Source organism: Oncorhynchus gorbuscha, linkage group LG12 (assembly GCF_021184085.1).
Source record: "Oncorhynchus gorbuscha isolate QuinsamMale2020 ecotype Even-year linkage group LG12, OgorEven_v1.0, whole genome shotgun sequence".
Taxonomy (NCBI): Eukaryota; Metazoa; Chordata; class Actinopteri; order Salmoniformes; family Salmonidae; genus Oncorhynchus; species Oncorhynchus gorbuscha.
Window position 1 is genome coordinate 25,994,985 of NC_060184.1, and position 26,290 is coordinate 26,021,274.

Consider the following 26,290-nt stretch of genomic DNA (forward strand, 5'->3'; position numbering starts at 1 on the left):
TCTGTTCAAATGACACCAACAACCAACACAGTAAACATTCTCTTGCTCACTCGCTCTCTCTCTCTTTAGCTCAAGGTGATTTGTTCAGTATTTCCAGCAGAGTGATAAGATAACAAGTCTGGCTTGTGCTGAAAGACAGGCGATGGGGATGATGATAAAGTTACCATTGTTTTCTGCTGTCGTCAACACTACTGTTTTTTGAGTCATTAAGCCATGAGTTTGATGTGCTTTCTCCTCGGCAGTCTGCTCTGTGTGTGCTGAGATGCACAGAGAAACATCAAGGGAGCTGTGTGCCAGACAGATAAGCACAGGAAAGAACAGCAAACAAACACAAACTGTAATTTCATATTTATTTTCAACTTGGATTAAATCAAATTAGCCATTGCATTCAACAACTTTCCTGTTGCTTTAATAAAAAGTGCTTTAATAAAAAATTGAGTGCCCAATGACAAACACTGGATGTTTTTTCTCATCCTTTCAGAGCCTGGCAAGCAGATCTTTTCTGTAGATCTTTTCTTTCTTTCTGGGGTGGCAGGTAGCCTAGTGGTTAGAGTGTTGGGCCAGTAACCAAGAGGTTGCAAAATCAAATCCCTGAGCTGACAAGGTAAAAATCTGTTATTCTGCCCCTGAACAAGGCAGTTAACCAACTGTTCTCAGGCTATCATTGTAAGTAAGAATATGTTCTTATAGGACTTGTCTAGTTCAATTTAAAAAATAAAGTTTCAAATCCTGGGTGGTTGAAGAGAGACGTTGTCCAGATTAGCATGCATATGGTTCTGGAATCAATTCATATTTTATCACTGCTGTTTGGGAGACCACTTGACCAGTCTGTGTGTATACAGCCTCTGTTATTGAAGCCTTCTAAAAGTTTCATATGAGGCTGAGAGAAGCAGGAGTGGGGTGGGGTGGTCAGGCTGACACATGGACACCTGATGCCCATTGACCCCTGTCTGTATTTATGTCTGCGCCTTAAGGTCCTTCTGTACCTTTTCCCCTATCCCCCCTCCAGTGTTATTCTGAGGGTGGTACCGACTCGGCGCAGCCAACTGCAACACCTGTCACCACATTTGCTTCGGGCAGAAAAACACTGATCGGTTGAGATGTACCTCGCAGATACTGTCAAGTCTGTGCTGTTCCTCTGGCACAGGGAGGCAGAGAGTGATTCTCAATAAGCTTTTCCCAGCCAGCCGAGCATTATTCATCCCCAATGCTGCCTCTGCTCTCCTATCTCTAGCTAAAGCCTACATCTATTCAAAGCTTTCTGCTTTCTTAACTCGTTTCAAGAGAGCGTTATCTCAGGAGGCATATTCAGCAGTGCAGAGCCACAACAACAGTTTACCTCAGACACACACCTCTCAACACTGGGCCTTGAGAATCTCTTAAAATCTCTGGTCTCCTCTAGTTCACTTAAATGGAGCACAATGGATGTTCATATCACTTTGTGGGAAGCCTCCAGTAAACTAAACACTAGATACAGTCATGATGGAGGAAATGGCAACGTACAACAGAATCGCATTTAGTTCTGGCATATAAATAGACAGAGAGAGAAGTCCTCATGACCCTAACATCAAGCTATTTGCAATTTGCCTGCTCCTAACAACAACAGTAAGTAACAAATAGCGCAGGTAGCCACATTAGAGAAGCTGTTGTTTAGATGTTGGCCGGGCAGGTGGGCGGGCAGGGAGCAGGGTGTGGTCAAAGAACATCCATCTCCTCTAACAGAGAATGCCTAAGTATCTGAATCTGCAGTCTCTATCACAGACAGCTGGCAGGCACTGGACACACACACATATCAACGCCTCTAACCCCAAAGGTCAGCCTCAGGATCGGTTGTTCCGTTCCATCTCCTGTAATATAGACAAGACTCTTTCGAGGGACTATCTGGGTGAGAATATTGGGTGTAGTGAGACAACCTGGGTCAAAAAGCAACACTAGCCACAGAGGAGAAGAGGAGGAGACAGTGGGGGCTGTAGCAGAGCTCTCTGTGTGTGGATCCCTCCAAAGGAGAAGAGAGAGACAATCCTTGAGTGTGGATTAGTAACTGAAGGACAGAGGGACCCTGTAAGTAGTGAATAATCGATTATTGTACTGGTTGTGTGTTTCTTGTAGTGCTGAACGATTAACTGAAATGCTGGTTATTTTAGTTTTTTTTGACCAATGGGTAAATTATTTAAACATTATTGAAAAAAGTTGTGAGCTTAATGCACACATTACACAGTTTCTCAAGCAATAAATCAGATCAAGCCCGACCTATGGGATGTAGTAGGGAGTTATAGCTTACAACAGGCCAATATTCTACATAGTTTAGCGAGGAAAACATGGTAATTAATTCAAATGACCAGTGGCAACCCGTCATTTAGGGCAGGTGGGGCAGAGCCTGTCACTCATGGGGACACTACGTCACCTCCAAGTCTAAGGGTAGACCTTGAGAATTCAAGCCCCTTGGGTGCTGCCATATACTGTAGTTACATTAGAAGTGCCCGTCCAAGAAGGCTCAAGGTCATTGGACAGATAAGAATGACGTCAAATCATGTTATATCTACAGTATCTTTGATTGGACTGATCATGTGAACATTATACTTTCAAAATCTTAGCTAGCAGTCATCATCATCAATCAAGTCGACAATCCACTGGCAAATCCTTTTAAATACTTGTCAAATGAAGAGAAATAATGGAGAGAAATTATAGATAAAACGCATCTGCCATTGGACATAATTATTACACAACAAGTTGGAAATCGCAAATTCAACAATGAGTGGTTTGGAAGGAATCAATGGCTAACTGCAAGCATTGCAAAGCAATCATTAGCCTGCTATTCAGTGGAGTGTGTGTGTGGTCCCAAGTCTAAGATGAATGGTATCTTTTCCTAGTTTAAAATTGCAAATATTCAACATTGGCCATGCTGTCAATGAAGCATGACTTGTGCCGCACTCAAAACAAATGTAAACTCGGAACTGCAAAATCTGAATTTAGTGATTTCAAGACAAATGGGAACTCGGGAAAAACGAGTTCCGACTGGGAAAATGCGTTTTTAACTTTCATCCAACTCGGCATTGTAAATCGGGAACTCGGGCCTCTTTCTAGAGCTACGACCTGAATATCACTGACGTCATCATGATTCAAACTTTTTTTCACCCCATGTTCCCAGTTGTCTTGAAAGCACCATAAATCCGGAGATTGCCAGACTTTGAATTTGTCCACGAAGGACCGCCACACCACTTTCCTGTTCAAGTGAGCACAGCACAACAAGGTCAGTCACAAAATTGTCTTGTATGCTGCTGCATAACTGATGTAATATGCCAGGGAGATATGTATACTGTAGCTAAAAAAAGAATACTAAGTGTTTGTTGTGTAGTAAGCTGTTAGTAGCCCATGTGCCTCAGCCTAATAATTTGGTCTATTTACCCCTCTTGTTTTCACCTACTGTTTTGACTTGGTGGTGCACATATAGCCTATAACATGTTTTAGAGAAATGTAATCATCACATTTTTTAAGAGCTTTCATTTTCTGCTTATATGCCCTTTATTTATCCTACGGTTCTGACTTGGTATACAGGGAGAACACTGTAAGAACGGCCCATGTTGTGAATTCTGTCGCTGTACATTTCAAAAGTATTAAACAAATAGTTATATTGACTATGTACGTCCACTGATAGCCAGGTGTAGCAGTGGTAAGATGTTGGAACAGCTTCACGTAGGCCCTAACAGTTTTTACCCCAACAAGATTTACATTCTAAAATCACCACTGACATTGACCATAATCCATTGCGTTCCTACTTACCCAGTCTGTGTGTTTCTTTTATGCCTGCTACCTTACATTAGTGCGGGCCAGACACAGAGAGGGAGAGAAGAGAGAAGAATGCGAAGAATGCGTGATTTAGAGGGATAACTAACTGGTTGATAGTTGCTATTCAGCAGTTGTAAACGGATGCCTTATTTACTTATTTACTACTAATATAGGGATTCTATCAGACAGCATAGGCAGCAGCTCTATAGAGATGAGATGAAGACTTGGAACAAAATTATAAAGTCATCAAATAAAAACGTTTTATATAGAAAAGAAAACTGAAATATTTTATTAAAGTAATGTGAATAAATGATGGTAATAAGTGACAAACAGTAATGGGCAGTCAGTACCATCATGGGAACTTTTATTCATTGTTTTATTCTGTGTTACAGCATCCAAACCACATTATGCATAGTGCATTTAAGGTTCAGATAAATAATTGAAAACGAAATCGAAAACCGTGATTATTTTTTAATAATCAAACCGAAACCGAACCGATGTCAGAAAGCACTAATCGCTCAGCACTAGTTTCTTGTTCAACGTTAATACAGCAGGCACATTTAGTCATGATTCAGTCATGAATCCAGGCCACCAGGTCTGAGAGTACCAGGCAGCTCAACCCACTGCTCTCCCTTCCTGACATCAAAGACGCTAATCATCTCCTCTCGTCTCCCCATCATCTCATCTCCTCTCCCCATCATCTCCTCTCCTCTCCCCATCATCTCATCTCCTCTCCCCATCATCTCCTCTCCTCTCCCCATCATCTCATCTCCTCTCCCCATCATCTCCTCTCGTCTCCCCATCATCTCATCTCCTCTCCCCATCATCTCCTCTCGTCTCCCCATCATCTCATCTCCTCTCCCCATCATCTCCTCTCCTCTTCCCATCATTTAATCTCTTCTCCCTATCATCCTCTCTCCTCTCCCTATCATCTCCTCTCCTCTCCCCATCATCTCATCTTCTCTCCTCTCCCCATCATCTCCTCTCCTCTCCCCATCATCTCCTCTCCTCCCCTATCATCTCCTCTCGTCTCCTCATCATCTCATCTCCTCTCCCCATCATCTCCTCTCCTCTTCCCATCATTTAATCTCTTCTCCCTATCATCCTCTCTCCTCTCCCTATCATCTCCTCTCCTCTCCCCATCATCTCCTCTCCTCTCCCCATCATCTCCTCTCCTCTCCCCATCATCTCCTCTCCTCTCCCATCATCTCCTCTCCTCTCCCCATCATCTCATCTTCTCTCCTCTCCCCATCATCTCCTCTCCTCTCCCCATCATCTCCTCTCCTCTCCCCATCATCTCCTCTCCTCCCCCATCATCTCCTCTCCTCTCCCCATCATCTCATCTTCTCTCCTCTCCCCATCATCTCCTCTCCTCTCCCCATCATCTCCTCTCCTCTCCCCATCATCTAATCTCCTCTCCCCACCATCTCCTCTCCTCTCCCCATCATCTCCTCTCCTCCCCCATCATCTCCTCTCCTCTCCCCACCATCTCCTCTCCTCTCCCCATCATCTCCTCTCGTCTCCCCATCATCTCATCTCCTCTCCCCATCATCTCCTCTCGTCTCCCCATCATCTCATCTCCTCTCCCCATCATCTCCTCTCCTCTTCCCATCATTTAATCTCTTCTCCCTATCATCCTCTCTCCTCTCCCTATCATCTCCTCTCCTCTCCCCATCATCTCCTCTCCTCTCCCCATCATCTCCTCTCCTCTCCCCATCATCTCCTCTCCTCCCCTATCATCTCCTCTCGTCTCCTCATCATCTCATCTCCTCTCCCCATCATCTCCTCTCCTCTTCCCATCATTTAATCTCTTCTCCCTATCATCCTCTCTCCTCTCCCTATCATCTCCTCTCCTCTCCCCATCATCTCCTCTCCTCTCCCCATCATCTCCTCTCCTCTCCCCATCATCTCCTCTCCTCTCCCATCATCTCCTCTCCTCTCCCCATCATCTCATCTTCTCTCCTCTCCCCATCATCTCCTCTCCTCTCCCCATCATCTCCTCTCCTCTCCCCATCATCTCCTCTCCTCCCCCATCATCTCCTCTCCTCTCCCCATCATCTCATCTTCTCTCCTCTCCCCATCATCTCCTCTCCTCTCCCCATCATCTCCTCTCCTCTCCCCATCATCTAATCTCCTCTCCCCACCATCTCCTCTCCTCTCCCCATCATCTCCTCTCCTCCCCCATCATCTCCTCTCCTCTCCCCATCATCTCCTCTCCTCTCCCCATCATCTCATCTTCTCTCCTCTCCCCATCATCTAATCTCCTCTCCCCATCATCTTCTCTCCTCTCCCCATCATCTCCTCTCCCCTCCCCATCAACTAATCTCCTCTCCCCATCATCTCCTCTCCTCTCCCCATCATCTCATCTCCTCTCCCCATCATCTCCTCTCGTCTCCCCATCATCTCATCTCCTCTCCCCATCATCTCCTCTCGTCTCCCCATCATCTCATCTCCTCTCCCCATCATCTCCTCTCCTCTTCCCATCATTTAATCTCTTCTCCCTATCATCCTCTCTCCTCTCCCTATCATCTCCTCTCCTCTCCCCATCATCTCCTCTCCTCTCCCCATCATCTCCTCTCCTCTCCCCATCATCTCCTCTCCTCCCCTATCATCTCCTCTCGTCTCCCCATCATCTCATCTCCTCTCCCCATCATCTCCTCTCCTCTTCCCATCATTTAATCTCTTCTCCCTATCATCCTCTCTCCTCTCCCTATCATCTCCTCTCCTCTCCCCATCATCTCCTCTCCTCTCCCCATCATCTCCTCTCCTCTCCCCATCATCTCCTCTCCTCTCCCATCATCTCCTCTCCTCTCCCCATCATCTCATCTTCTCTCCTCTCCCCATCATCTCCTCTCCTCTCCCCATCATCTCCTCTCCTCTCCCCATCATCTAATCTCCTCTCCCCATCATCTCCTCTCCTCTCCCCATCATCTCATCTTCTCTCCTCTCCCCATCATCTCCTCTCCTCTCCCCATCATCTCCTCTCCTCTCCCCATCATCTCCTCTCCTCCCCCATCATCTCCTCTCCTCTCCCCATCATCTCATCTTCTCTCCTCTCCCCATCATCTCCTCTCCTCATCATCTCATCTTCTCTCCTCTCCCCATCATCTCCTCTCCTCTCCCCATCATCTCCTCTCCTCTCCCCATCATCTAATCTCCTCTCCCCACCATCTCCTCTCCTCTCCCCATCATCTCCTCTCCTCCCCCATCATCTCCTCTCCTCTCCCCATCATCTCCTCTTCTCTCCCCATCATCTCATCTCCTCTCCTCTCCCCATCATCTCATCTTCTCTCCTCTCCCCATCATCTAATCTCCTCTCCCCATCATCTTCTCTCCTCTCCCCATCATCTCCTCTCCCCTCCCCATCAACTAATCTCCTCTCCCCATCATCTCCTCTCCTCTCCCCATCATCTCATCTCCTCTCCCCATCATCTCCTCTCGTCTCCCCATCATCTCATCTCCTCTCCCCATCATCTCCTCTCGTCTCCCCATCATCTCATCTCCTCTCCCCATCATCTCCTCTCCTCTTCCCATCATTTAATCTCTTCTCCCTATCATCCTCTCTCCTCTCCCTATCATCTCCTCTCCTCTCCCCATCATCTCCTCTCCTCTCCCCATCATCTCCTCTCCTCTCCCCATCATCTCCTCTCCTCCCCTATCATCTCCTCTCGTCTCCCCATCATCTCATCTCCTCTCCCCATCATCTCCTCTCCTCTTCCCATCATTTAATCTCTTCTCCCTATCATCCTCTCTCCTCTCCCTATCATCTCCTCTCCTCTCCCCATCATCTCCTCTCCTCTCCCCATCATCTCCTCTCCTCTCCCCATCATCTCCTCTCCTCTCCCATCATCTCCTCTCCTCTCCCCATCATCTCATCTTCTCTCCTCTCCCCATCATCTCCTCTCCTCTCCCCATCATCTCCTCTCCTCTCCCCATCATCTAATCTCCTCTCCCCACCATCTCCTCTCCTCTCCCCATCATCTCCTCTCCTCCCCCATCATCTCCTCTCCTCTCCCCATCATCTCCTCTCCTCTCCCCATCATCTCATCTCCTCTCCTCTCCCCATCATCTCATCTTCTCTCCTCTCCCCATCATCTAATCTCCTCTCCCCATCATCTTCTCTCCTCTCCCCATCATCTCCTCTCCCCTCCCCATCAACTAATCTCCTCTCCCCATCATCTCCTCTCCTCTCCCCATCATCTCATCTCCTTTTCCCATCATCTCATCTCCTCTTCGAATCATCTCCTCTCCTCTCCCCATCATCTCCTCTCCTCCCCCCATCATCTCCCCTCCTCTCCCCATCATCTCCTCTCCTCTCCCCATCATCTCATCTCCTCTCCCCATCATCTCATCTTCTCTCCCCATCATCTAATCTCCTCTCCCCATCATCTCCTCTCCTCTCCCCATCAACTAATCTCCTCTCCCCATCATCTCCTCTCCCTATCATCTCATCTCCTCATCACCTCCTCTGCCTATCATCTCATCTCCTCTCCCCAACATCTCATCTCATCTCTCCCCATCATCTCATCTCCTCTCCTCTCCCCATCATCTCCTCTCCTTTCCTCAGCAGCATTCATTCTCGGGAAATGCTGAATGTTTTGGGACGGGATCTTTTATCCACCGTGTCTGGTCTGCACATCTATCACAGAGGCAGCCCAATAATAAGTATTCTCATCTCCCTTTCTACTTTAATGGGATTTTAAACATTCATTCAAATTCACAGCTGCTCAGCTGCTCTGTGGAGACTGGATATAGTGATTTATTAACGGAGACAAGTGCCAAGGAATGCCTGTCTTGATAGTACCTAGGCCATGGTCTCTTTTGAAAAAGGCGCTCCCCTGAGTAGTGTTATCATATTCATCTGTTAACTTCTTGGTGACAGGGAAGTGCCCAGAGTTAACTGCCTGCTACTCTGTCCCATATGCTAAGATATTTATATTATTAGTAGTATTGGATAGAAAACTGTTTGAATGATGTCTGTGAGTATAACAGAACTCATATGGCAGGCGAAAACCTGAGAAAAATCCAACCAGGAAGTGGGAAATCTGAGGTTTGTATTTTTTTAACTCTTTGCCATTCCAATATACCGTGTAAATCGGGTCATATTGCACTTCCTATGGCTTCCACTAGATGTCAACAGTCTTTAGAACATTGTTTAAGGCTTCTACTGTGAAGTGGGGGTGAATGAGAGGGGATTGAGCCAGGTGTCTGGCAGAGTACCATTCCATTGCTTTTCTACAGACATAGGAATTCTCCAGTTGGAACATTATTGAAGATTTATGATAAAAACATCCTAAAGATTGATTCTATACTTAGTTTAACAAGTTTCTACAGGCTCTAATGGAACTTTTTGGAACTTTTCGTCCGACGTTCGGCTGGACCTGCATGCTCGTTTGGATTTGTTTACCTAACGCCCTAACAAAAGAAGCTGTTTGGACATAAATGATAAACTTTATCGAACAAATCAAACATTTATTGTGGAACTGGGTTTCCTGTGAGTGCATTCTGATGAAGATCATCAAAGGTAAGTGAATATTTATAATACTATTTCTGACTAATGTTGAGTACACAATATGGTGGATATCTTTTTGGCTGCTTTGTTGTCTAAACGCTGTACTCAGATTATTGCATGGTTTGCTTTTTCTGTAAAGTTTAAAAAAAATCTGACACAGCAGTTGCATTAAGGAGAAGTATATCTCTAATTCCATGTATAACACTTGTATTTTCATCAACATTTATGATGAGTATTTCTGTAAATTGACGTGGCTCTCTGTAAAATCACTGCATGTTTTAAAACTACTGAACGTAACGTGCCAATGTAAAATGAGATTTTTTTTTATATAATATGCACGTTATCGAACAAAACATATATGTATTGTGTAACATGAAGTCCTATGAGTGTCATCTGATGAAGATCATCAAAGGTTAGTGATGAATTTTATCTCTATTTGTACTTTTTGTGACTCCTCTCTTTGGCTGGAAAAATGGCTGTGTTTTCTGTGAGTTGGTGGTGACCTAACATAATAATTTGTGGTACTTTTGATCTAAAGCCTTTTTGAAATTAGACACTGTGGCTGGATTAACGAGAATTTTATCTTTAAAATGGTGTAAAAATACTTGTATGCTTGAGGAATTTTAATTATGAGATTTTTGTTGTATTGAATTTGGCGCTACCGTCCCACATATCCCAGAGAGGTTAAGTCACAGTTTGTTAAATGACCAGCAAGAGTTCTTCCTCGGTTTTAAAAACACGAGCCAGGGATATTATCAATACAACACTAATACTATATTTACAAATATTTATAATAGGAGAGTTTAAAACTATGCTTTCAGTGACACAGCAAAATGGAGTCTGCAGCATGGTATTTTTCCTTTCATTATTGCCCCATCTAAACTACCATATATGTCAATTATATTCCAACAGAGAATTATGAATTCAAAATCTACTGTAGCAAAGCCTGATTCGTTCTGCAAACACTGATCTTCATTCTGCTCTTTGAGTCTGACTATAGCAATAGAGTGATTGACATGTTTTCACAGGTCTCTGCAGTGCTTTGTGTGTGAGGTCCCCCAGTCAGTGCACCACTTGAAAGCCAGATTGAAATGAATATTACCATGCATTTCCCCAGCCTTGGAGTATGACTCTCTCTGTAACTCCTACCTACCTGCCACGCAAAGAAGTGATTAAAATCTGCCAAATCAAAGAAGCTTTGAACAATAGCAGCCCTGGTGCGCTTCCTGGCTGTGAGGCCCACGTTAAATCTCTCCTCTGCGAGAGAGGAGAGAAAAGAGAAAAACCAGCTTATGAAAATGCAGGCCTACCCCTGGAACGACACTACCTCAGTAAACCCGCGCCAACAGGACTCCAACAGTCTGCTGCTGCAGTATAGTAAGCTCAGTGAAAAGGACTGCATCTAATTATCATGAGGAGAGAGACAATCCTGTTGAAATGATGGCACACTGGTACGGGGCAGCAGAGAATATACTATGAGACCCATAGTTTCAGGCACAAGTATTAGTCCAGTTTCATTGCTGATGTGAGCAACATTAGATGAGATGTACAGATCATGGTAGAAGAACAAGTCAGTGATGTTGAGAAACTAGGGCATATAGGCAATGTCCAGTAGGCAATATTCCTATATACTGTATAACAGCAACGTGAGAATAATCTGATACGGCTTGTGGAGGAGGAGGAGGAGAGGAATATATAAACTAGTGTAGCTGCTGTGTATGCCTCTGGCTTTCTGGGATAACAGCCGCATCTTGGTGCGCTGCACAGAAACCATCAGTCACTTCAGCCATAGCCCGGAGTGTACTTTACATACAAGGCTTTCTTAAATAGCATGCACACAGCATATTACTAGGCACTCTGTCAGACACAACAGCTGTGAGGGGACTGGGAAGGGAAGCAGCGTATTGCTGCTGGTGGACTTGGTGAATTTTCTGTAGGGAAGATAAATGTGTCCTTGCGAAGCGGAGAGAGAGTTTTTCTGGTTGGGGGGTTCCATAAAATGAATCTCTTTTCCTCCTGCGTTCTTGCTTAAAACAGTTTCTGCTGAGGTGATGATTTAAGCAATATGTGGGTGTTGGGCTACAGTACATTCAGCCTATATGTTGTTGAGGAGCGGAGGGAACCCATATGTTGTTGAGGAGCAGAGGGAACCCATATGTTGTTGAGGAGAGGAGGGAAGCCATATGTTGTTGAGGAGCGGAGGGAACCCATATGTTGTTGAGGCGAGGATGGAACCCATATGTTGTTGAGGAGAGGAGGGAACCCATATGTTGTTGAGGAGCGGAGGGAACCCATATGTTGCTGAGGCGTGGAGGGAACCCATATGTTGTTGAGGAGAGGAGGAAAGCCATATGTTGCTGAGGCGTGGAGGGAACCCATATGTTGTTGAGGAGAGGAGGGAAGCCATATGTGAGATTATTTCTGAACCAGATGGCCAAACAGAAAGAGAAGACAACAAGTTGTGGACTCGGGGCAAATATCAATATACATATGAGGCTGGCAATGAACAGCAAAATCTCACATTCCAGATTATACACATACACTGTGTCTGAGCTTCTGAAAAATAAATCTAATGCAAAAAGGCAGGGAATGAATATAAGCTATTACACATTTATATTACTGTCATTAATTAATGTAATTAATATGCAATTAATAAATGGGTCATTCTGTGTAGACCAGTGTGCATTACTAAATATGTACCTGCCTGGCAGTATCTCTTGGTGGATCAGTGAATGAGTGTATAGAATCCCATGAGTGTATAGAATCCCATGAGTGTATAGAATCCCATGAGTGTATAGAATCCCATGAGTGTATAGAATCCCATGAGTGTATAGAATCCCATGAGTGTATAGAATCCCATGAGTGTATAGAATCCCATGAGTGTATAGAATCCCATGAGTGTATAGAATCCCATGAGTGTATAGAATCCCAAAAGTTCCAGCTAGGGGAGAGGAGTTGTGATGCACTATGGGGTTGAACAGAGGAACTCACATTCTGTTTGGATTACCACTGACTGTTGTAGGGGTCTGTCTTCAGCCCTGCTGCTGCCATGGATAGACTCATCCTCTCTCTGTGGACCCACACAGCAAACATGAAACAGAATCCAATGAGAAAGGCTGGTACACCGAGACAAAGCACAGGAATAATGGGGAGAGAGAATTTGCTTTCTGAAAGCTGCCATAGCTTTCCAATGTGATTGCAATGAATCTCCTCCTCACACCAGCTTGTTGTTTACAGGCTCCAGGTTGTGTGTTGGTAGGCTACAGCCAGCTTGATATTTACAGGCTCCAGGTTGTGAGTGGGTAGGCTACAGGCAGCTTGTTGTTTACAGGCTCCAGGTTGTGAGTGGGTAGGCTACAGCCAGCTTGATATTTACAGGCTCCAGGTTGTGAGTGGGTAGGCTACAGGCAGCTTGATATTTACAGGCTCCAGGTTGTGAGTGGGTAGGCTACAGCCAGCTTGATATTTACAGGCTCCAGGTTGTGAGTGGGTAGGCTACAGCCAGCTTGATATTTACAGGCTCCAGGTTGTGAGTGGGTAGGCTACAGGCAGCTTGTTGTTTACAGGCTCCAGGTTGTGAGTGGTTAGGCTACAGCCAGCTTGATGTTTACGGGCTCCAGGTTGTGTGTGGGTAGGCTACAGCCAGCTTGTTGTTTACGGGCTCCAGGTTGTGTGTGGGTAGGCTACAGCCAGCTTGTTGTTTACAGGCTCCAGGTTGAGAGTGGGTAGGCTACAAATCAAATCAAATTTATTTATATAGCCCTTCGTACATCAGCTGATATCTCAAAGTGCTGTACAGAAACCCAGCCTAAACAACAGCCAGCTTGTTGTTTACAGGCTCCAGTTTGTGAGTGGGTAGGCTACAGCCAGCTTGATGTTTACAGGCTCCAGGTTGTGTGTGGGTAGGCTACAGCCAGCTTGATGTTTACAGGCTCCAGGTTGTGAGTGGTTAGGCTACAGCCAGCTTGATGTTTACAGGCTCCAGGTTGTGAGTGGTTAGGCTACAGCCAGCTTGTTGTTTACAGGCTCCAGGTTGTGAGTGGGTAGGCTACAGCCAGCTTGATGTTTACAGGCTCTAGGTTGTGAGTGGGTAGGCTATAGCCAGCTTGTTTTTTACAGGCTCCAGGTTGTGAGTGGGTAGGCTACAGCCAGCTTGTTGTTTACAGGCTCCAGGTTGTGAGTGGGTAGGCTACAGCCAGCTTGTTGTTTACGGGCTCCAGGTTGTGAGTGGGTAGGCTACAGCCAGCTTGTTGTTTACAGGCTCCAGGTTGTGAGTGGTTAGGCTACAGCCAGCGTGATGTTTACAGGCTCCAGGTTGTGTGTGGGTAGGCTACAGCCAACTTGGTGTTTACAGGCTCCAGGTTGTGTGTGGGTAGGCTACAGCCAACTTGATGTTTACAGGCTCCAGGTTGTGAGTGGTTAGGCTACAGCCAGCTTGATGTTTACAGGCTCCAGGTTGTGAGTGGGTAGGCTACAGCCAGCTCGATGTTTACAGGCTCCAGGTTGTGAGTGGGTAGGCTACAGCCAGCTTGATGTTTACAGGCTCCAGGTTGTGTGTGGGTAGGCTACAGCCAGCTTGTTGTTTACAGGCTCCAGGTTGTGTGTGGGTAGGCTACAGCCAGCTTGATGTTTACAGGCTCCAGGTTGTGAGTGGGTAGGCTACAGCCAGCTTGATGTTTACAGGCTCCAGGTTGTGAGTGGGTAGGCTACAGCCAGCTTGTTGTTTACAGGCTCCAGGTTGTGTGTTGGTAGGCTACAGCCAGCTTGATGTTTACAGGCTCCAGGTTGTGAGTGGGTAGGCTACAGCCAGCTTGTTGTTTACAGGCTCCAGGTTGTGAGTGGGTAGGCTACAGCCAGCTTGATGTTTACAGGCTCCAGGTTGTGAGTGGGTAGGCTACAGCCAGCTTGATCTTTACAGGCTCCAGGTTGTGAGTGGGTAGGCTACAGCCAGCTTGATGTTTACAGGCTCCAGGTTGTGAGTGGGTAGGCTACAGCCAGCTTTTTGTTTACAGGCTCCAGGTTGTGAGTGGTTAGGCTACAGCCAGCTTGATGTTTACGGGCTCCAGGTTGTGTGTGGGTAGGCTACAGCCAGCTTGTTGTTTACGGGCTCCAGGTTGTGTGTGGGTAGGCTACAGCCAGCTTGTTGTTTACAGGCTCCAGGTTGAGAGTGGGTAGGCTACAGCCAGCTTGTTGTTTACAGGCTCCAGGTTGTGAGTGGGTAGGCTACAGCCAGCTTGATGTTTACAGGCCCCAGGTTGTGTGTGGGTAGGCTACAGCCAGCTTGATGTTTACAGGCTCCAGGTTGTGAGTGGTTAGGCTACAGCCAGCTTGTTGTTTACAGGCTCCAGGTTGTGAGTGGGTAGGCTACAGCCAGCTTGATGTTTACAGGCTCCAGGTTGTGTGTGGGTAGACTACAGCCAGCTTGATGTTTACAGGCTCCAGGTTGTGAGTGGTTAGGCTACAGCCAGCTTGTTGTTTACAGGCTCCAGGTTGTGAGTGGGTAGGCTACAGCCAGCTTGATGTTTACAGGCTCTAGGTTGTGAGTGGGTAGGCTACAGCCAGCTTGTTTTTTACAGGCTCCAGGTTGTGAGTGGGTAGGCTACAGCCAGCTTGATGTTTACAGGCTCCAGGTTGTGAGTGGGTAGGCTACAGCCAGCTTGTTGTTTACAGGCTCCAGGTTGTGAGTGGGTAGGCTACAGCCAGCTTGTTGTTTACAGGCTCCAGGTTGTGAGTGGTTAGGCTACAGCCAGCGTGATGTTTACAGGCTCCAGGTTGTGTGTGGGTAGGCTACAGCCAACTTGGTGTTTACAGGCTCCAGGTTGTGTGTGGGTAGGCTACAGCCAGCTTGATGTTTACAGGCTCCAGGTTGTGAGTGGGTAGGCTACAGCCAGCTTGATGTTTACAGGCTCCAGGTTGTGAGTGGGTAGGCTACAGCCAGCTTGTTGTTTACAGGCTCCAGGTTGTGTGTTGGTAGGCTACAGCCAGCTTGATGTTTACAGGCTCCAGGTTGTGAGTGGGTAGGCTACAGCCAGCTTGTTGTTTACAGGCTCCAGGTTGTGAGTGGGTAGGCTACAGCCAGCTTGATGTTTACAGGCTCCAGGTTGTGAGTGGGTAGGCTACAGCCAGCTTGATCTTTACAGGCTCCAGGTTGTGAGTGGGTAGGCTACAGCCAGCTTGATGTTTACAGGCTCCAGGTTGTGAGTGGGTAGGCTACATCCAGCGTGTTGTTTACAGGCTCCAGGTTGTGAGTGGGTAGGCTACAGCCAGCTTGGGACAACGGCTACCTACAGTACCAACCTCCACTCACCATCCCCCCTTCATTCACTCTCCCTCACCCTCTCACCTCACAAACAACCCCATCTGAGTGTGTTAGCTAGACCATAGCCCCCGGTTCAGATAAAGTGTGCCAGTCTACCATCCTAACGTTACTGTACCACACTGTCATATTAACCTAAAATAGGCCCTGGCATGTGATGCCAGCCTGGGATAAGGCACCTTTTTTATAGCTGGCCCACAGGTATTGTGACACAGTTTACTTGTCCTATTGGCTAAATTCATATTGGATGCTTTGATTTCTCAGTCCAGAAATAGGTCCTAAATGTAGAATAGACAGTTCTATAAACGACTTTGCCATAAAGGGAAATATCGTTCAGAGAGGGGGGAACATGTCGGGCTGGGTTGAGACAGGCTAAAGATTCAATTGCACACCATTGGCGATGAAACATGCCTGTATAGTACATTTAAGGAAGTAATAATGAAATGATCATGTATCATTTGAACTGATACACACGTCTCTGATGCTGGTTTGTCCAGTCTTGTCATTAAACATGAGTTATCTCATCGTATCCCTCAGGAAGAGATGGTGTGGAGAGCTGTGTTCAGCCTGCAGGTTGCTTTCCTAGTTTGTTTCCCACATGAGAATCAGCTGCAGGGAACACTGAGGCATTATGGGTACTTCCACTGACATGACTGAAGGTCAATTGGGAAGTGTGTACTCGCCTCTAGCCACTGATCTAGTCAGTTTTGCCCTTCTACTCCGTAATGTTTTTGGTTAGGGTTTGGGAGGGTTTGCTGATCCTAAATCTGTGTTTAAGGGCAACTGCTACTTCGTTAACTGTCAGGAGCTGCCCTCCAACTAAAAAAGTAATCCTCTAATACAGCATGCAAAACCATACCAGAGATCAGGTGGTTATGCTTTCTCATTAAAAATATAAAGAGGACTCTCAAACCTGCTCTGCTTGTGTCACAATGTGCTTGTTTTGAATCCTTTGAACTTAAAATATGTCTCTCGGGTGCATATTTTAACATCAAATATCTAACATTAAACATTTAATGCATTGTCAAGGTTCTGGCACATCTTTGCGTGGCAAGCAACCACTTCACAATAACACTCATGACTATTTACTCTCGGTTGTTGTTTGTTGAAGAATTTCCCCAGGTGTTTTTCAACCTTAGGTATTTTACAGTGGCTTGTGTGTGTGTGTGTGTGTGTGTGTGTGTGTGTGTGTGTGTGTGTGTGTGTGTGTGTGTGTGTGTGTGTGTGTGTGTGTGTGTGTGTGTGTGTGTGTGTGTGTGTGTGTGTGTGTGTGTGTGTGTGTGTGTGTGTGTGTGTGTGTGTGAGAGAGAGCCATCACACTGAGGTTTCTCTGAGAGTTGCTTCTTAGTTTGGGGTGTCTCATTGCCTGTGCTGATTTAGTGGGCAGCCAGTCGTAGCGCTCTCTGCCTGTTCCTTAATTGGATCCTGTCACCAATCTCAGGCCTCTCTCCTCCAGCCTCCAGCCACCCTCCACAGATCCCTCCACATTGGCAATCGTTATTGATAACCAAATGTGATGCCTGTAATATCCGGTAAGAGGGATGGAAATGGCGGCTAGATGAGTAGGCGAAGGACAGCAGTGATTGGAGATAATTGCCCTGTTGAAAAACGGGTCCTGACAGCTATGTGCTATCTGAGTTAAACATCTGGCTGAATCAATGCTTTGATTTGCATTGGAGGAGTTCCCAGTTGGAGACAGATGCCTGTGGGCCGCAGTTAGAGAGGCACGGTGGGACTGAGCCTGAGGACCACCCCTCCTACTCTCCTGGGTCTGATATTACACTCACACACACACACACACACACACACACACACACACACACACACACACACACACACACACACACACACACACACACACACACACACACACACACACACACACACACACACACACACACACACACACACACACACACACACACAGCAGCTGTGGAGCCTGCCGCACCTATCCAAGGTCTGGGAGAGAAGTGCAAACACTACCCGTGTGCTCAGTAAACCTGCCCCCATTTCTTTTACACATTAGAGGTGAAGTCAAAGTGAGCCCAGGGCATGATATGTGGCAGGCTTATTAAGAACAGTTCAACCATCTCTCTATGGACCCATTAGCCCCTCTCCCAGCCATTGATCCACACATCATTCTCATCACGACAGCCCACTGCTGTCACATGATACCCATAGGAACAACGGGAACATTTAGAAGCCGGAGTAAGGAAAGCACAATACTCCAGTTCAAGCATGATCTGAGCTTAATGTGCAATGTAAACTGTGACCGAACATATCTCAGTGGTTTCATGAAGGGTAATGGTAGGTGCACATGCTAGTGGTGATGTTGAGTATGACAGCTGATGCATGGGAAGAAGATTAGCCAGATGGTATTTGAAGTAGCTCTTGTCCCTATGGAGCAGCTGTCCAATGCAGAACACCCCAGAAAAGACAGCCTCTTCACCAGGACTGCTCGACGTTGGTTACTAAGAGGGAAGGGGTTATATTACTGTTCTGACACACTCAAGGTTTCAGGTGAGCTAAGTTCATCTTTATTCTATGAGCAACAGCTGTTTCATTGTCAAATGAGGTTCTCTTAACTTAGTGTGTCAACGTGGGTTTGCTTTCTGACACAGGTGTCAAACTCATTCCACGGAGGGCAGAGTGGCTGTGGGTTTTCTCTCCTCCCTTGTACTTGATTGATGAATTAAGGTCACTAATTAGTAAGGAACACCTCACACTTGGGTTTCTGGGGTTTAATTGAAAGGAAAAAACTAAAACCTGCAGACACTAGGCCCTCCATGGAATGAGCTTGACACCCCTGCTTTGACTTCATTTATCTATGTCCTTGACAGACAGAAAGGGGAATGAAGCAATAATATCCCCTGAGATGAATCTAGCAGTTGATGAATGATGATCTAAAAGTATGGCCTCCTCTTGGATTACTGCCTCATCAACATTGAAACATTGAACAGGCTGTTCCAAACACCAGAGACCGACTTCTCTTTGCCCGTAACTGTGACCCCAGTGCTAATGCTATTGGTGGGTCTGTGTCTGTTATAGAGTTAATTTCTCCCCCCCAGTGAGCTCTGATTGCACTAATTGCTCAGCTAAGAGGCACCAGAGGTTGAAGTGATGAACACAGAGACAGGAGCCATCCTTCCTGATGTAACCCGCTCTGACCGCTCAGTGTCCAGCTCAAAATAATAGATCTCAAAGCGCTGGCAGAAGTGATGGGCATGGCAGGTTCAGGTATCTAAAGTAGAAGACATCTGCATGGAAATCTGCCATCTTCTGAACTACTTTCTGCCATGTTTAGCATAAGAAACACAAGCTGTGATGTAGTGGTGGAATGGCCAGTGACTGTTTATAATTGGTTTTGTATGAAACAGTAACTTCTGTCCTACATTGATCTGTCCTACATTGATCTGTCCTACATTGATCTGTCCTACATTGATGTATTTCATCAGTATTGAACAAGAAAATCCTGTAATAGAAATAGAAATAGAGAAGCCTCAAAACAAACTTCTCCCGTTTCCAGTAACAGAATATATATATATATTTTTATGGTGCTCTTAGGAATATGTGCTAACCATGTCTAGAGTTATAAATATTAAGAAAAGTATATTGCACTAGTAAATTTGTGATTGCTCCCCTGTGAGGCTATGCCCTAGGACTGTCACGGCCTGACCTTAGTTCTTTTTTTATGTCTCTATTTTGGTTTGGTCGGGGATGAGTTGGGGTGGGCATTCTATGTTTTCTTTTCTATGTGTTTGGCCTGGTATGGTTCCCAATCAGAGGCAGCTGTCTATCGTTGTCTCTGATTGAGAACCATACTTAGGTAGCCTTTTCCCACCTGGTGTTTGTGGGTAGTTGTTTCCTGTTTTGACCGTTCAGGACTGTTGCGATTTTTCATTTCTTACATTCATGTTGTTATTTTGTGTGTTCGGTGTTAATAAATGATCATGGACACTTACCACACTGCGTTTTGGTCCAATCCTTCCTACTCTTCATCCGATGAAGACGAAGATCGCTACAAGGACTGCCCGCATGGCCCTGCATTTAACCACATATTGGGAAATGTCATGACCTGTAATTGATATGTGCGCTTGAATAAATTACATCAATTTGGTTTTTCATTGCGGCCGTCCTCACAACGTTAAAAATGGCCCCAGAGCTCAGCGTAACGGTTTCCTATCATTAACGACATCTATTGGTTGTAGGCGCCCCGGTTTCTGTATTGATTAACAAATGTAGAGTTTCACTACAGCTGTGTAGGCCATTTGGATGCCATTAAGTCGACCAGTCATAACTTACAACATAATTGGTTCAAGGTACAATTTCACTCACAAATAGCCTTCCAGGAGCTTCAATCAGTGAAAGAGAGAGAAAAATCTTTCCGTGCTGACACTAAAGATTTAGAGCAAGACAAAACTGCAATTATCTGAGTAGCTAAAACTCTGAATGATGGCTCTCTCCAATCCAACGAACTTTGGAAATCAGGGTTGAGAGTGAGATCCGTCCTTATGCAATACTTACTTCCTTGATGATTCAGTAACTGAGATCCATACATTGTTAATTTTCTAAGAGCTATTTCAATGAGGTGTACAGTAGAGTCAGTGTAATCACTACAGGGCCTGTGGCTGTGGGGATAAAATCTGAACTACAGTAGAATGGGGAGGGAGTTTTGGTCTAATGGTGTAGAGCAGAGATTCCCAACCTGTGGTCTGTGGACCAATGGGGGTCCTCTGGGTACAGTAGCTACTGCCATGTGTTTGTCCTGTGGGCCATGGGAGAAAATGTTTGAGAAGCACTGGTGTAGAGAAACCGTATGTTTATTAAGTTGTACTGTATTGTATATCATGGCATGTTGGTGTACCAACGTAGTGAGGACCAAACACTCCTGTTGATTCTGTGACATGGCAGTGAGGAGAGCAAGGCACCCAGTGAGCGCTTATCAGTTAATAGCCCTGGGGAAATAGTTCTCAAGTATGCATAGAATCTCTCTGAAATTCTAGCTACTCTGCCTAATGTGTGAGCTGTGTGTACTTTACCTATTACAGCAAGAGAGAGACGAGGTGCTGGAGTGAGAGAGAGAGAGAGAGAGAGAGAGAGAGAGAGAGAGAGAGAGAGAGAGAGAGAGAGAGAGAGAGGGGGGGGGGTGAGAGAGAGAGAGAGATGGGGGAGTGAGAGAAAGAGAGAGACGGGTGGAAGCGAGAGTGAGGGAGCGGGAGGCCTAGCGACAGATGTTTGTGTGAGTCTAATTTTACATGTGATTTAATGCTCTGCTAGCTCACCCAGATGAGTCCACCTTCTCATTATCTGTCCCACTCAGATGGCCACACACACTGACCTGAAGACACCTAAAGAATGGGCCTGCCCACAGCCCACAGCCCACAGCCAATGATCTCTGTGGATTTATCACCTTGACACCAGCTCTGCTCTGTCATCGTTCCACATTCATCTCTATGCAGACTTCAGAATGGCTTGGAATTAACCTTCGTAATCTCCGGACAATGTCATAAAAATCTCTCATGCAAAGCCAACGCTTTAAGTATATTCAAACATTTGGATTATATGCAGCCAGGGAAAGGATTAAGCAAATGCTGCGTTCATGTAAAACTGCAGCAGTCTCAATATCATTGAGTCCCCTTTGCTGTCTCAATATATATTGGTTTCTCTGGCTGCCCTGGCTGGACATTGGGGGGATTTCATTCCAGAGAGCAGTGCCAGTACCAGTGGTGCTCCACATTTGGCCTCTTATCTTAGCATGGGGAATCATCTACAATATCCCTCCATTTCCTCCTGAGTTAGAGTCAACATTAGCCAAGTTCATTTACATTTCTTTATCTCCTCAGAAAATGTTAATCCCACAGCACTAAAATAATCAATCAGGCCAGTTCGTTTTCAACTTCTCAGGCCTAGATATGCAAGCGTGGGGCGACCAATATTCTCCACAGCAATTTAATCTAGCAGATCATTTTATATCAAAGCCAGCTTCCAAACAGGGCTGGGCTGTAGTCCCCAGCAGAATGGGGTTGTTCTACTCTACCTCTCGCTCAGAGCAACGGGAGGGGATGATAAGGATAGGAGGAACATGCTGATATCTGACATCCCCCTGTCAACATGCCTCTCAGACGGCTCCTCCTGGAAACAGAATAAATGGGCCTGAAAGAGGCTGTTCATATCTGACAACTGTACATCATATGTGAGGATTCACATCAAACAGACAATAATATTGTGCTGGGCACTACGTAACACACACACACGCACACACACACACACATGCACACACACGCACACACACACATACACACACACACACACACACACACACACACACACACACACACACACACACACACACACACACACACACACACACACAGAGACTCTGACATGGATTTTCCTTGCCTCTGTTTTCCCTGTTATTCTCTGTCACGCCCTGACCTTAGAGATCCTGTTTATGTCTCTATTTTGGTTTGGTCAGGGTGTGAGTTGGGGTGGGTATTCTATATTCTATTATTTGTATTTCTATGTTTTGGCTGGGTAGGGTTCTCAATCAGGGACAGCTGTCTATCGTTGTCTCTGATTGAGAACCATACTTAGGTAGCCATTTTTTCCACTTTCCACTTTGTTTTTGGCACATAGCCTTTAGCTTCACGGTTTGTTCTGTAGTGTTTGTTTTGTTCGGCGTCTTTTCTAAATAAAAGAATATGTACGCTCACCACGCTGCACCTTGGTCCTCTTCATTTAATGGCCGTGACACACTCAAGCAGATGAAACCTTGTTTCTGAGTGTAAAATATGTGACAATGAGCCTCCAACACTCAACTTCTTGAAGCAGCTCGTTTAATGAAAAATATACATGTTTGTGGTATATGTACATACTGTAAGTATGGCTTGAAGAATATCTTCATTTAATTGCAGCCATTTCAGTTTAAGTGAAACAAAATCTATACCTTTATGTACACTTTGATGGCCTTTTGTTCAATGCAGACAGCTGTGGGCAGCTAACTGTTAAAGGCTTTTTCTGTAGCCTTAGAGAGTCTAGACTCTACACCCACACCTTCTCTCTAGCTCACCTCAGACAAAAAAACACATTATAGCAAATTAAAGGCACACGCTACAGCAAGAGAGGGCAATCCTATAATGTTAAGTGTTCAAGTGTATGATCAGATTCCACTAATCCGGGAATGTACGGGTGGTTCAGAAGCCATTCCTGGTGAAACGAGGGAGGGGGACACTGACAGTCACGGGACACATCGATGCACTTTAACACAGAGAACATATAGGTGCAGGGGGTAAAAGATATCGTCTGTAGAAGCCTGCAACAGCCACTGAAAGGAAGCACAGAAAAGGGTCAAAACAAGAAAAAGCAACTAAACCAAAACCACAGAGCCATCCAGAGAGTAAGAGAAAAATACTATGGTGTAGCCATGAGGTCTTCTATCCGACAATGGTAATCAGTGGCCCAAACACACCCACAGTACTAGTCTGTCTGTCATCTCTATCCCCCGCTGGTCACAATGACAGCTCTATACAGGGCTACCACAGAGCTTACTAGGTACTTTACTGCTCCTCTCTCTCTCTCTCTCTTCCTCCCTCTTCCTCCCCTACCCTCCCCACCTGCGCTACAGGGCCAGGCCCAGCGCATCATGACAAGGCTGGGGAATGGGTTACCGGTGAGGAAGCAGAGGGTAATATAACCCTGATACACAGACAGCAGCGGGAGGAAATGAGGTTTGAAGGAGGTTTCTACAGGAGCAGATGGGTGAGTAGAGAGCATCTGGGCGGAACAAGGAGAGTGTGTAGCAGGAAGAAAACAGTGTTACCTGGTGGATGTGATAGTGTCTATGAAGAGGTGAACAAGGTAAGAGATGTTGGTTGTTATTATTCTCAAACTAACATCATTCAATTTGTCCTACATGTCACTGTAGGGGTATTGACTTGGAAAACCGGCACTCATATCATGTTGATAAAAAAGAAGTAGGTCTAAATAGGTCTACACTAAAAAACATTTTCAGGTGTTGAAACTGGCTTCCTTTAATGTACTTCAGATCGGTCCCTTTCTGAGAGTAAGGAAATACTGTTAATCAGGTAATGAAAGCCCGAAGAGGCCAAAGCTGGCATAGCTACAGCACTCATAGCAGGGGGTCTATATTAGGTGCATGACAACATACATTAGCAGTAACCTGATAGACCCCACTGGCACTTTAACAGTTTCTCCTTATGATGTCAGAGGGCACTGGATCAGTCTTATGAGATACCACCAGTCCTATTAAGCAACTCAGACCACAATCAGGAAGTGTAGAACATTCTTACAGACCTATAAATATGCACCGCCAGCCACACACACACACACACACACACACACACACACACACACACACACACACACACACACACACACACACACACACACACACACACACACACACACACACACACACACACACACACACACACACACACACACACACACACACACACAGGATTATTCAGCTGTGACTAGCCCAGAGAGAGGGGTCTGCTAACCAGCTGATTTGAACCCAGACTGAGAGACCAGATCTTATCAGAAGTTCACTGTGGTATTTTATGTCAATCATCCAGCCAAGGACAATCCCTCTCTGCAACCGAGGCACCTGAGAAAGTAGCTGTCAGTGGAGACATGCCGAGGAGGAGTGAGCTGAAATAGAACACCAAGGTGAGACGGGGTGAAACAGACATGACTGACACAGACAGAACCTACAAACTCTCCATCTCTGTGTACAAGACAAGAACTGAGGAAGAGATTTCTGTTACACCGTGAAAATGCCATTAGTCCCACAGCTAAAAATAAGGCGCTGACTATTACGTGTGTAATAGAGGACTCCTTTGTTTTTCCCATTTTTGAGATAATTCAATCGAAGAGTTGAAGCTGGCGTTGATTGCGTATGCCTGGCTGCTCCCTAGAACAACAACAACAGTCCAGAGACAGCAATGTGAACCAAAATCCTGAGAGGGAGAGGGAGAGGGGGAGAGAGAGAGAGAGAGAGAGAGAGAGAGAGAGAGAGAGAGAGATTATTTCTCAGGATATGTGATTGTGAACGGACGTTGAAAATACGTATTTTCTAGAAGTCGAAATCATTTTCATGAAAGTTGAACATACATCACCTATTTTTGGAACAGAGTAGGTGAGCGGGGTTGAACGGGATTTAAATCCAACCGCTCCTTCCAACCGCTCCTCTAAAAACCGCTTCTCACTCACAGGAAAAACAACTGCAGCTTCAAATTTTCTCTATTCATTAAAATCACAATTTAACCACATTTTGGTGACTATTTGATTCTACCATTTCGTTTTGAAGTATTGAAACCAAACTATATTGAAATGAAAATGATTATAATAAACATGAAAAGGTGAATGTGAGAAACGCTCCTCATTTCAAATAGGCCACATGTCATATTAAACAGCATATAAACACTAAATAGGTCAGGACACAGACAGGGAGCCTAAGAAGGAACGTAAATGAATTATTTAGGCTATATTATTTCTATTATTTCAAGGCTATAGCTTACAAAGAAATACATTGTGAAACATTTGCTTGTGCAACATACTAGGCTTGGTAGGGAGTCAGGGACATTAAGCAATCAGCATTTAATCAACATCACGTTGTATTAAATCATTATAGTCTATAAATTGCACATATACTGTCGGCTGTGACTTACTTAGAATAGAATTACAAATTTAATAAAAAATGCCTTATTAGGCTCAGTCTTTGAATTCATGTTTAGAAATATCAGTTTGGCCAGAGTCTGCTGCTTCAGGCTCATGTGATGGTTCCTGGAGAGCAGGCCAGCTGTGGAGAATATCCTCTCCATGCCTGCAGAGCCACTGGAGATGCTAAAACCCTTTCGGACACTCTTGCCAGGCTGGACAGGGATGCATGAGTTTATTTCTTCTATAGGAAGGCCTGAAGGTTTTTAGGCAAAATAACCCAATCAAAACGGAAAGCTTCTTGAAAGTTGCAATATGCCAGGCCTATTGGGCCGAGACTTTTAAGTGATCAGATTTTTGTTTATAAATGCTTTTCTACTTTCCTGACACACTTACTTAGCGATCTACCTCTTTCCTTTCATTTAGCATTTGCACATAGTAAGTACACCACCATACTTTCGAGATGTGCGTCTTTGCAGATTCCAAAAATGATTCTTCAGTTGTGGACATTACATCACCACACTCCCTCTCATGCTCTTGGTCCTCCTCCTCTTTGTAAGTCACCTTGATTTTGCACCTGTGTGTTTTATCAGACTGGACCAAAAATCTATGACGTGAAAATCGAGGCCGGTGCGGACTATACCAAAAAATGACGTCCGGACAGACGTGCTTACTGAGGTGTAGCCTACAGTGTTGGCCCGAAATGGAATTTTATGATTGCCCGTCTATGTGATAGGCCTAACGTTTGTAAAACACCACAAAAAAAGACGGCTGGTCCACACAGGACAAGAAAAAGATGTCCAAAAGACATCGGTGTCAGTCCCTGCTTACTGGGGTGTAGTTTACAGTATTGTTCCCCAATGGAATCTTGTGAATGCCCATCCATGTGGCCTACCGTTTGTAAAATAGGCAGTTGCATTGGCTTTACTAGTCCTGATTCCTGTGACTAATCAATTTGGCTATTTAAGCTCTGAATATCCTTCCCTTATGTACAA

At 45.4% G+C, this 26,290-nt stretch overlaps 1 protein-coding gene across 1 annotated transcript in view; it reads right to left on the reverse strand.

The window, feature by feature from the left end:
• Nucleotides 1-26,290, reverse strand: part of galnt14 (UDP-N-acetyl-alpha-D-galactosamine:polypeptide N-acetylgalactosaminyltransferase 14 (GalNAc-T14)) — a 138,472-nt gene that overhangs the window by 74,428 nt on the left and 37,754 nt on the right. The gene's annotated exons all lie outside the window — the stretch shown is intronic.